At 49.1% G+C, this 12,938-nt stretch overlaps 1 non-coding gene across 1 annotated transcript; it reads right to left on the bottom strand.

Moving 5' to 3' along the window:
* Positions 1-72, bottom strand: TRNAC-GCA (transfer RNA cysteine (anticodon GCA)). The gene has a single exon. It is a non-coding gene; the product is annotated as a tRNA-Cys (tRNA).
* Between the last annotated feature and the right edge of the window lie 12,866 nt (positions 73-12,938).

Here is a 12,938-nt window from a genome sequence, read left to right as displayed (position 1 = left end):
AGGGGGCACCCGGATTCGAACCGGAGACCTCTTGATCTGCAGTCAAATGCTCTACCCCTGAGCTATACCCCCTGACACAGCTAAACATTCTCAACTCACACCTTTATAGCCGTGCAGCCACACCCAGGCCCTGCCGACCGTCGTAGCCTCTGCCTTGGGTTTTGCTGCATATGGTCGCTCCAGGCAGGCCTTCCTGCTCAGAACTCCAACCGGTTTTCCTCCCCAGGTTCGGTGGGACGATTGATTTGGTCACAGTCTTCTGCCCACAGCCGGAGGTGGTAGAGGTTCAGGGCCCCTCTTGTTGCCTGGAGAAGACCCAGGCCGCCCGGAGGGAGACTTCTCAGCGCGCCAAGCTCCCGCCTGAGCCCGGGCCGCCTCGTTGCTTCTGCTCCATCTGCCCTTTTCCGGCTTTTGGTCTCGTCGTCCTCCTCCTCGTCTTCGCCGCCTCTCTCTCCTCTTCCCACCGCTCTGATGCCCCTCGGGGCTCTGCTCCCCTAACCGCGCAGACCTTAGCTAGTCTGCCAGCTGCATCAAGCAGTGTCCTTTTCGAACTCCTTCCTTGAGAGGTAAACGGAAGGCCAGGCCTAGTAAATAAAAGGGGGGCCGTTTATTTCGAAACATGAAATAGGTGACGGTAGCTAAGAAAACTGCGAAAGAAATAACAGAAGCGACACTGGAGGACTTTTCCACTGTAAATATTAGAACATCTACTAAAACAGCGCAAGGCAGCCAGACCTGGGAGAACACCAATAGTATATGTACCCACGTAATAAAAGATCATCGCGAGTGCCTCCCGAGCGCTGAGGACGTCCACAGCCCTCTGGGAGCGGGCTGTGATGGCTACCCCAGGGGCACAGCGGAGGAGCCCGAGGGGGCAGGATGCGAAATAAGCTGTCGGGGCTTACTTAACCACACACTTAACCACGGCGTTTTACTGCCCCGACGTAGAGCAGTCACGAATTCAGACGGGAAAGGAAAGGTTATTTACATAAATCAAGCTAGGAGAGTTTAATTGGCCATTTGGGAAAAATAATTAAAGTAGCAACTAAACTTCTTTTTGTATATCAAAATACAGTCCAAGTGGATTAAAGCACTGTGTATAACAAAACCGAACATAAAGTATGAGAGAATATAAATGAATATCTAACTAATTTCTGAACAGCAGGGAAGGCATGGAAGAAATCCGAACAGAAAATGTCAGTAGTTATTTAAACATTAAGAGTTTAGGAATATGAACAAAATTGAAAGGTTAATAGCAAGTTGGGATTATAGCAAATTTCCATCATTTACGACAGACAAAATGCTGCAAATAAATATCCTTAATATGTAAAGGGTCCACTTAGGCCATCAAGGATGTGCTCAATCTCAGTAAATCAGGGTAAATTTTAGGAAGACCAAAGAAATGCAAATTAAAACATAACATTTTTCACCTATCAAATTAGGAAAACAATGAAAACAGTAATTATCATATTAGTACTGTAAATTGGGACTGTAAATTGGTACAATCTTTCTTGAGGGGAAGGGCAGTGTAAAACCAGAGATTATTTTAAATAATTAATTCCCTTTGACTTGGTAGTAATTCCATTTCTTGGAATCCATCCTTAGAAAATGTCTGAAATATGAACAAATGTTGGCTCAAAGATATGTAAGTCCTCTTACTTACATGTAAGCCCTCTTAAGTGTTATTTAAAATATTTAAACATGCCTAATACTAGAGAGGTAGTTAAGGGAAGTATGCTAGATCTCCAGTGATCAAAAACTACTGGGACTTCCCTGGCAGGGTAGTGACTAGGACTCCTTGGCTTCCACTGCAGGGGGTGTGGGTTCGATCCCTGGTGGGGGAAATAAGTTCCTGCAAGCTATTTAAATGTTTCGTATAATTCACAAGAAAATGTGAATTACATGCTAAGTCATGGTTCTTAATCCTGATCTTATTAGAACCTTCTAGGGAGGTTTAAAAAGGTTTTAAAAACCCTAATGCAGGGAGGAGGGGGGCAGCTAGTTGAGTGACAAGGACACTGGTGTCTTTTAAAACCAGGTGATTCTGTGCTAAATGACAGAGAGCATTATTTCAAATGTAAAAATTTCCAGTAATGTATTATTTTCATAAACTACTTAGAAATGTAAAAAAAAAAAAAAAAATTAAGGACCTGGTAAAAGTACCTCTGAATCCAAATCGGGACCTCTTAATCTATAGTCAGACGCTCTCCTCGGGCCACACCCTCAAAAGACCAGTCCCTTCTCGTGGGCCTCCTTCCCCTCCGAGCCACTCCCAAGACTCCATCAAGCCAGGACTCCACTTGCCCTGGCCTTTCAGGAAGCAGACCTACCTGCTAGGAAGCCCAAGTCGCTGGACCTGCTGACATCACTGTTCCTCTCGCCAATGCATTTAAATTTGTATTGTTTGCTCCATGGCATAAAGAGGAGGACTAAAAATGGGGGGATTAGGGATGATTTTAAAACTTTCTTCTTCAAACTTTCTATATCCTCCAAATTTTCTGTAACATATTACTTTCAAAATCAGAAAAAAACAATAAATATTACAAATTTAAGCATATTCCCTTCTAGTAATTGCAAGCAATACCATTTACTATGATATAATTAATAAATAATTGCTTTAAGACAAAAAGAACCAGTGGAAGAGTCATTTGGGAAATATGCATCATAATTTACATATAAGCCACTTAAGCTTTTATAAGGAATAATTATTTCCATTTTGCAGGTGAGGATGCAGCTTCAGAAAGTTTCTAAGACACTCAGTTTCAAGACCACTTGGTCCAAGTTCAGGGCTGTTACAATACCACACTTCTTCCATCCTTTTGTGGTAAAGGTTGGGTAACTGAAAGAATGTGAAGGTTGAATCACCCTCTGTAATCCCTCTGGGGATCTGTAAGAGTTACCACCACATCTGCCACATCCCCTCCATGTTAGGCTGGGTGTCAATCTAAGATACTGATAATGGTTCCAATATGTTGAGTGTTTACTACTCTGGAGGCATTTCATGTACCTCCTCTCATTTAGTCTTCCCTTTGAGGTAGGTACAATTATTATCTCTTATGAAGTAGCTCAGATTATCCCCATTTTGTAGATGAAGAAACAGAGCTTGGAAGGGTTAACTTTCATTCAGTCATTCAACAAACAGGAAGCACCCACTGTGTTCCAGGTTCTAGCCTGGCACTGAGGGCTCAGCAGTGAACAGGCAAACGAGGTCCTTGCTTTCACAGAGCTTATATTCTGAGAGGTTAGGGGGACAGACAGGAAAACAAACAAATGAACAAGATCATCACAGACACTGAAAATAAAGCAGGTTGATGTGATGGAGGACGACGCGGGTGAGATGGGGTCGTCAGGGAAGTGACAATAGGAGCTGAAGTCTGAATGGTAAGAAGCCAGTGTGTAAAAACCTGGATGCAGAGCATTCCGGGATGTGGGTAGAGACCGCCAAGGCCCTAAGAAGGGAGCTGGCTTGGCAGGATGGATGCAGGAGCGTGAACAGTGCAAAGGGACAGAACAAGACAGAGATGTGAGCAGAGGTCAGTGAGGTGGGGCAGGGGCAGCTTAGAGAGGGCCTTGAAGGTCATGGTCGGGGGAGGGGTGGAGCCTGCCCTGACCACAGGTCTGTCTCCCCCGTGTCCCGGGGCCACCGCTTCGGAGGCCTTCCTGGAGGGCCCTGCAGTGGGCTTGGTACAGAGCCTGTCCCCTCTGGCCTGTCCTACTGAGACAGGCTTCCGCCGTCAGTCTCTGTGCCCACGTGTTTAGGTTTGTTATTGCTCACCCAGGCGGCCTGGTTCCGGCCCTCATGGGGGTGACCTTCCAGGGGAGGCACACGTGAGACTGACACACTGTGACTCAGGCACTTCCTCAGATACCATTGGGATGGGTGTCATGAGCCCGTTAAACAAGGCAGGGTGACCCTCATCTGCGGGGTTTGGGAGGGCTTCTTGGAGGCAGTGACATTTCCACAACACCTCGCAGGAGGAGGGGACGGGAGGTGGAGATGGGTGGCCCAGGAGGACAGGGTGGGGGGCAGAGGCTGAGCCAGGAGAGTGGAGAGAAGCCCAGGGCCCCCGAGTCAGGGGAGACAGCCTCTTGTGGGTTGGACAGCGTCCGCTCAAATCCACGTCCTTTCAGGAACCTCCAATGTGGCATGATCTGGAAGTAGGGTCATTGCAGATAGTTCAGTTAGGATGAGGTGGTTCAGAATTAGGGTGCGTCCTTCATCTAATATGACTATTGTCCTTAGAGGAAGAGAAGAGACATAGAGATAGAGATACAAGGGAAACACCACGTGAGGATGGAGGCAGACACTGGAGTGATGCGTCCACAAGCGAAGGGACACAGAGGATTGCCGGCAACAGAGCGAGGCGTGCAACAGGGTCTCCAGTAAGAGCCAACCCTAACGCCGCCTTGATTGTGGACTTTTTTAGACAATAAACTTCTGTTATGTGAAGCCACCCAGTTTCTGGTATTTCGTGACGCAGCCCTAGGAAACCAATACACTGCCCAAGATAGGGCTGGAGAGGCAGGCAGGGCCCGGTGGGCCCTGATGCGATTTTGGATTTTACCCGAAGAGCAAAAGAGGACCCGCATTTTCAAAGGATCCCTCTGGCTGCCCAATGTTCCGGAAGCGTTGACATCCACTGAGAGTCAGTCCCACAGTATGACCCAGGGCACTGTCGCAAAGCCACTGCCTGCCTGGTCATCACTCACACGGAACCCCATGTTGCCCCTTAAATGCCAGGCGATTCTCAACCCCTCCCCCTCCCCACAAGAGACCACCTTCCCAGTTGGCAGCTCTGCCTGCGGGTACTCTACCTACGTCCCACAGAGAACAAGGTAAGCCCGTGGCCCTTCTGGAAAATGGTTTGGCAACAGGCATCAAAAGGCCTTAAAAAAAAAAAAAGGCCTATACTCTTTGACAGGGCAATTCCAACTCTTGGAAATAACTATAGACATATTTGAAAATGTATCAAGAAACAAACAACGGGTCGAGCCCATCGTCAGGACGCTTCTCAAGGTCCGCCTCCGCGTGGTGTAGAGCTTAACCGACTCGAGCAGTGCCACGCGGGAAAGGGTTTGCATCCCTAAAGCTCGGGTCAATTCCACGGGCCACCCCTTCCTTCTCGGTCCCCGCGGCTCGTTGGGATTTCCCTTTAAGTCTTCTCCTCGGAGCGGCTTTGGGCCTTACAGGTGGGGCACGTCTCGGCGCTCCCGCTCTCCGCAGAGCCCCGAGGTCCGCTCTGCACCCACGGGTTCCCAGCAACAGGATCTGCACAAAGAACGCGCCCGCGACGGGTCGGGGGACGGGGCCGGCCAGGCGTGCGAAAAAATAAGAAAACCAGAGCGGCTTCGGCCCCAGAGGGATGGTCTCGGGGCGTACAAGGACGGCGCCGGGCCGCCCGCTCGGCAGAGAGGCCTGGCGCGCCTTGCAGAAGCGCCCGCGCCGCAGAACCCCGGCTTCGGGCACAGCCCCTTCCTGGGCGCGCGACGACTGGCCCCCGCCACCACCGAGAGGCCCCGCGTTCCTAGAGCGGCCGCGGGCGGCCAGGTGCGGCGCGGCGGCCTCCGGGCCTCCCGGCTCCGGCCGCCAGGGGGCAGCACGGCACGGCCGCGGCCCCACGTGGCGCGGGCGCTCGAGCGAGGCCCAGGACCCGGCGTCCGGCCAGCGCGCGCCTCAGCTGGTTCGGCCGGTAGGTGAGGGGAGGCTCGGCTGAGGAAATTGAAAAAATTCAGCTCGCTATAAATTAAATTTACAAGATGACATACATTTATTTAAAACGTAAATATATAAATCTATAGAAATCCAAGTTTTAATTTAAAAAAGATTTTTTATTAAGGCCTAGCTCCATCATCCTGCAGCACCGCTTACAGAGCGCCTGGGAGACAGACGCTGTCCGTCCCCATTTCACAGGTGCTGACTTGGGGCCCCGATCTTTGAGGGAGTCATGAAGTCTCAAGAAGAGACGGAGCTGGGGTTCAGCGAGGGAGGCTGAGGACGGGCATGGCAGTTCCCTGGGAGCCGGGAAGGACTCTAAGGATCCCCAAGGAAGTCTTCAAGGGTTTGGGGGCCTGGGGTTGGGAGAGGACTCTACCCAGGGGGTCCATGTGCCGCCGCCGCTGTAGAGGGCAGGAGGGCACAGGGGACCAAGGCCATCTAAAATGAGAGGAAGCCAAGAGTCGCTGCTGTCCTGTGCAAACAGAGGAGTGACGATCTGACAGCTCTGACAGCCAGCAAGGGTGGGAGGGCTCGCTGGATGCAGGGGAGATGCCAACTGCTCCATTCCCTTGCAGTCTAGCTCTGCTGCCTGCCTACCCTTGGACTCCATATCTGGGAGCTGGGTGGCCGTCCTTCAAAGGGCAGCGTAGCCCAGAAGGATTTCTGTCATCACCCCAGCCACCCAGCAAATGTGGTTAAGAGGATCTGGCAGTGACCTGGGGACTCTACCTATTATTTGGGCTGAGATATCGGAGGGAATGATAAAGTATGTTTTCTATGCCATCTTTTAAAGGTTTGGATTAGCTTTAATGAGGAAAATCATCTGCAGCCCAAATGGACAGAGATTTGGGGTTTTGCTTGTTTCTCTTTCCTGCACATTTTCATCTGTGTCTGATTTCCCTGGTCATTTAAGGTGAGTGCCTCACCTGGGCCAGACCCGGGTACCAGATGCTGGAGCAAGCACAGAGATGACCTGAAGCCTGCCCTTGAGAATGTCAAGCACACATGCCGTCAAGGGCCCACGCCAGGCACGCACGGAGCCCAGGACAGCCTGGAGGAGGGAGACCCTCAAAGCATCTCACAGCCATGATGTGTGGCCAAGGGTCCTGGGGGCTGTAACTTGGCGTGATGATCCCTCGTCTCCACAGTGTAAGTGTTTGCTGTAAAAATAACTTCTGTAATCCTGGCAGCTTCTACCAGGGCCTTTCTGGACATCTGTGCTGCTACTTCCTTCTGCCTTCCAGGGATTCTTGGTGGGTGTCATTTCTCTAGACTTCACTGGGACTTGCCATATAACCTGCTATGAACATCTGCCTGGTAATGTAGAGGTTATAGAGAATAGAGATGCACGTACACCCTAAAAGGAAGAAATAAACTTAAACCCTGTGCCCTGTCAAAGGTGTAAGCATGGAATGTGTCAATGGATAAATTAAACCCACAGAGTTTGGATTGAGACTGGGAAACATTGACGCAAGGGAGAAGGGTGGGCAGGACTTGCCCGGGGCAGGGGGTGGGGTTTGAAGCAGCTTCCTCTTCAGAAACCCCTCTGGGCAGCCCCCAGGGCCGGGAGGGCTGAGCAGGTGGGTTTAGCCGCTACTCCTCCCACCCCAACCCCAGCCCCTCTGCCTCTGATTATTGTACATATTTAGATTCTGAAAATGGTTTTATTTAAACAAGGGATTCTGGGGTTAAAAACAAAATCTTGAAAACCCTGACAGATGAAGTGCAGAAAATTTGGCGGATCATTATAAATTTGATGAAGATTTTGTGTCCTGACTCTGAAAGAGATTCTAAAATATAGGACTATAGATTTAGTTTCTACAGAGAGGTGCTGAACTCTTCCAGACAACCCAGTTAATCTCACAGGTATGGAGATGGTTAAAAGTCCTCATAGTGGGTGGCAAATGAGTTTCTTCTGGTACATTTACAGATGAGACTTCATACTTCCTCTCGGAGAGATAACAGGCTCATTCAATTCTGAGATACGTTCTTATTCTTTGGAACTCAGAAGTTCCCTTTACAGTAAGAAAAAACAACAGTGCTACTTTCGTTTGGGGGAAAAGGGTTTTAAATCAAATTCTGAAATTCAGTTATATGACAATAACATACTAATGCGAGTTAATCCTTGCGGTAAAATGAACACCCAAGCATGTTTGTACGCAGTTTAGTTTATGCTTGTTCCAAGACTGCAGAGCTGGCACAGATTTGGGCAAGAAAAATGTGTCTACTTCTTCTCAGTATGTCTACCATTTGAATAAATATACTAGGGGCTGGCGTTATTCGGATACTGACTTGCTCTTTCAGTAGTACTCTGAAACATTTGAGGGTTTTTTTTTTTCCAAACTTATTTCAAGATGTATCACAAACCTTTGGCTTGGTAAGGCATTGGTTAATTCAGGATAAGCTAAAGTGGGAAATGAATAATAATTTTAGTTGGACATTTGTTATTATTAAATTGTTTAGGGGGTAGCTTTGCAAACCAACTTACTGCCTTTACTTTGGGACAAAATTAATGGGGCCAGTTTCAGTGATGACGATCAACCCACATACGATAATACACGCCTAAAATTTTTATCTTAGATTTTAGAATTTGTATAATTGACCTGCAGAAAATTTGGTCATGATACTATGGTTCTTGGATCATACCTTCAGTGGAAGAATGGCAAATGTCATGCTTCATAACCTGTTTAATTTTCTTAATTGAATCGAACTTAAATCCAATCCATTTCAATCCTTTGAGGGCGTATCTTTAGTATTTGTGTATCTGTAAACAAAGAACTGATTGAATGTAGTTCTTAAAAAGCTTTTATGCTTATTAGACGATACTGATTCTAAAAGGAAACAATTTGTTGTCCCGATATTCAGTATTTAAATAAAATTGCTAGTGAGGATAGAAATTTTCATTGGTACATTTTGTCACTAAAATTCAACTTTTCATTACCCTAGTTAATGGTCAGTAGTGATGCTCCTATCCTAACATACTCGAGTTATTTTGAGAACTTGTTTGTTATTTCATAAAGAGGAGCAGTGAGTTTCATTCATTGGTTGCGGTGGAAGGAATGGTGAGAACCCAAGAGGTAGCACAAGCCTAAAGGATTTGAGTCACGGCGTGAGCACTGTTTTATTGGAGAGCAGGTGCATCGTCCGTGTGAAAATCTTCACCCCGTTCCTTCTCTGTTAAACAAATGGCTTCTTAGGTCCCAACATAGAAACAAACACAGAAAGGGAGCCCCTCGCCTTAACACATAAGCCTCTTCCCAAAGTCCCCACGGAAGAGAGGGGCTCGGTCTAAAATGGGGGCTGGCTTGATGCCCAGCCACCGGGGCGCGCAGCATCTATTCTCCCCGGTTAGGAGAGCCGGATGCTGTCCCAGGGTTGCCGGGCTGAGCTGGTCTGTCTGCCAGGTCCAGAACTTACACGCTGTGTCCATGGGAGAGTCAGAGCTGCAATTTGAGAAAAAGTACTGTTTTGCCTTCTTTATTAAGGATCCACGTAGAAGAAATTGGGAGGCAGTCTCCAACAGCAGTTAACAGCACACACGTGACGTTTAAATTCTGGCCGTGTGACCTTGGGCTAATCGCTTAACCTCTCCAAACTTCATTGTAAAAGGGTATATAATACCGATTTCACAGGTTGTCAAAAGAGAAAATGAAATGAAAGCATTTCCTTAGCACAGTGCCTGGAACATGGTAAGACCCAATGAATTATAGCGGTAATTATTATTATCCCTAATAAACTCAGGGCTAGGTCTGATTTCTGACTGGAAGTTTTCACGCAAGGCCACTCACTATCAGTAGTACTCGGTTTAACTTAGTTTTTTCTTTCTTTTTCCCTTCCTTCCTCCCTTCCTTCCTTCTTTCCTTCTTCCCTCCCTCTCTCCCTTCCTTTCTTTTCTTGCTTAGAAAACTTATTTTAGCCTGGAATTACCTTTGGTAGAAAATAGAAATAGAAGGGTTAGAGTCTAGTATGCTTTAACTAAAAATACCCGTTTCAAAGAACCCAACTAGAAGTGGTCAGTGCAGAACCGATTTATCAAAAATTTAAATCTAGAAGTCCCCACTATGCCTGGGAAGCAGTAGGAGGCTTCAGCAGCTGCAGTGCTTTCCAGAAAGCTGGAGGAGAGGCCTTGGCCTGACTCACTGTTGCCCTGGCAACAGTAGGGCCTGGAGGCCTCCGTCCCTGATCCCTTAATCTGAGAAGCTGCCACAACATGGCCTCAGGAAAGGTCCCCACAGACACCTGGCTAAAGCTACCCTGTCTGAAAGGAGGGTCAGAGAAGAGATGGTGGCGTGATGGCTCTTCCTGCCCAGACAGTGGCCTGAAGGTCTCCGTCGCTTTCCAGACCCCAAAGGTTCCGTCTGGAGAATTAGGCCGCAGTCTCCACCAGATTTTAAGTGCTGTCAAGGCAGTGGAGGGTTTCCTAATCCTTTTGTGTTTCTCCATGGAGCCCAGTACAACGCTTTGCCCACGAGGGATGCCTAATAGATACGGGCGTCTGTAGGCCAGCCCCACGGCTGGCTGAGATGCCAGCCCCACGGCTCACTCCCTTCGCTGCCCCTGCCCGGGTGAGCGAGCCCGGCACCGACCACGCGCTCCTCCCCGTCTTCTTTTCTCCAGCTGCAAACACGGGCTCCACGACGCTACGGCCAAGGCCTCTAAAATTCTGTTTTACTATGTTCACGATTTTGGCAAATGTATGGCACAGAGCATGTTCTGCTCGGTATATTGGTTCCCCTAATTGTGTCTTAATTTTTAAAATCGGAGGGTAAAATGGAATAATTTGAAAGAGGCTCTGACTTCTCTTTTGTCAGTAACCATTTGGGTTATTTGGTTATGTGGCCAAACACATGGGCTTTGGAGTCAAGACGACTTCAGATCTTGGCTCCGCAGTGTGGTGGCTGTGTGACTCTGGGCCAACTTACCCCCTCTGGGCCTCAAGCTCTTCACCTATGAAATGAGCGTGCGGTGCACACATCCGAGCTGTGAAGCCTGCGAAGGTCCGTAAAGCCTTCAAAAGTAAGAAGCCTTCAATAAGCGGCAGTGACTCTCTTTGGCACACGACTCCGTGGGGCCAACGGCAACTGACAGTTCAGGAGTTTGAAAGTCTGGCTTTCCAATTAAGGGCCCCCGGGGAAAGCGCCGTGAGGGTACGGGATAACCAGGAAGGCGGGTACTACCCACTGCAGATGCTGGCATGTGGCTGAGACGTGAGTTTTAACCCCTGTCTGCTCCGACTTCAAGACCAAGGGGTAGTTGTCTGCGTGATTTGACTTGAACGTCCTCACACCAAAGTAATCTGCCTCTGGCTGGTGGGGAAGTTGCCTTCTCAGAGCATCATTCTTTGGGGACACAACACTGGCCCCACGACCTGCCCGAACTTCTGCTTTTACCAAGTTAAGCTGTCATTAGCCATAAGCTAACCTGAAACTAGCAAACTTTTACTCAGACCTTAGGATGTGCCCAAGTCTTTGCTACATATTTACTGCATTGTTATTAAGCCTCAGAACAATGGCTTATTGTCCCCAGTTAACGAATGAGGACACGGTCTGTTAATTAGCTTGTTCGAGGCCACACGACCATCATGTTTAAATCCACATCTGTTCGACTCCAGGGTCCGTCTATACTGTAGTGAGCCCCCGTTGGATGTTGGTCCGTGACCACTGGCAGAGATTACGGCAGATGGAGAGCGAGAATCATGATGGTGTTCGGGAGTCGGGAAAAGGGAGAGATGACTTGGAGCCCAGGGAGCTGGGCCGCGAAGAGGAAAGGGCATGAAGGGGGTTCAAGCCAAGGGAGGTCGGGGCACAGAGGACCCCTGACAGCCCATAAGACGTACCAGTCTTTGACTATATTGAATCCTTTATAAACCAGATTTCCTAGGAAAAGAAAGGCTCACGGGCGCGGTTCCCACAGACCCCACAGTTCTCTGAGGATGCCCTGGTACCAAAGGAAGTTACTCTCTGAGTTTCCGCCTTGGATTTCACCGGAAACTGCCACGGTCTCCCACTCAGGTCTGATCGCCCCCAGCACTCTCTGGTTCTCAAATTCCAGGACTAGTAAAGATTTTGAGCAGCTGTGGCCTTGCACCAAGTATCTCCAAAATACCTCTGCTCACATCTCTTCGAGGCTTCACACATCCTGGCGTTCAAAAGAGCCATTTCCTCTGTCACGACTCCAACCTCCAGCACCAGATGCATCGTCCTCGGACCCGTCCACTGACCACGGCTAGTTCCCCCCATACGTCTGACTATAGACTGTCCCCATCCCCATTGGCTGCAGCCTCCTGATACCCACTTGCACCCGTCTCTCTCCTGCTCAGCGATCGGCAACGGCATCTCCTACATGATCAGATTCAAACTCCACACTCTCCAGTCTCAGATCCGAGACTCCCCTGCACCCACGTCTACTCCCAGCCAGCTTGTTTTCTCTCCACAAGCCCTTTCTCCAGCTCAGTGGGTTTCATCAGTCACTGATCCCTGATTCAGTTGGGCCCACTTTCCACACTTCCGCCTTCGAGAATACCCACAGCTGGAAGGCCTTCCCCATTCCTCTCATCTGTGAAATCCTCCAGCTCGGATCCCACCTCTGCACAGAAGCTACGCTGTGTCTATGCCGTGTCCTCCCGCGGTCGGCAGTGCATTTATCACGCGCTTGGCACTTAGGTGTTTCCTATAGGCAAACCTACCGACTTGCTCCTAGATCTGAATCTACTCTACAGCCGGTTCCGCAGGTCAGGACCCAGAACGGCCTCCTCTCCAGCCCTTCACATCAGCCCGGCCCTCTAACCCTCCCTCTGGCTGCCGGCCCTGGTGTCCTGCCATCCTTTTAGAAAATTTCAGTGTAAACCAACAAATCACATCCTTTCCAATAGGAGATCTTGGGCTATCGCTTCCCCTCTCTGTGCCTGACTTCATGCATCTTTATAAAGGAGGGCGTTGATGACCTACCTCAGCAGCCCCTTCAAAGTCAGTAATGTAGCAGCTGTGCCCTCTGAATTCCTAACCCCCTTTAAATATCTGTCCTTCCCTCTCCGCCCCCAGACTCACTACCTTCAGCAGCTCGTGGCTCTCAGGTGCTCTGCCGTCAGAAGTCTGGCCTCCCAGACTTCTGACTCCCAGCCTCCATGAACTGCCTGAATTCTCTCTGGGTCACTGTCAAGCCCAGGACAACAAGAGCAGATCGCTCTGTGGGCAACATAATTTGCCCCCAGTTTCTTTTTCTG

The sequence above is a fragment of the Globicephala melas genome, chromosome 9 (genome assembly GCF_963455315.2).
Source record: "Globicephala melas chromosome 9, mGloMel1.2, whole genome shotgun sequence".
Taxonomy (NCBI): Eukaryota; Metazoa; Chordata; class Mammalia; order Artiodactyla; family Delphinidae; genus Globicephala; species Globicephala melas.
The sequence above is the reverse complement of the archived record's forward strand: the minus strand, read 5'-3'. Positions and strand labels throughout refer to the sequence as shown.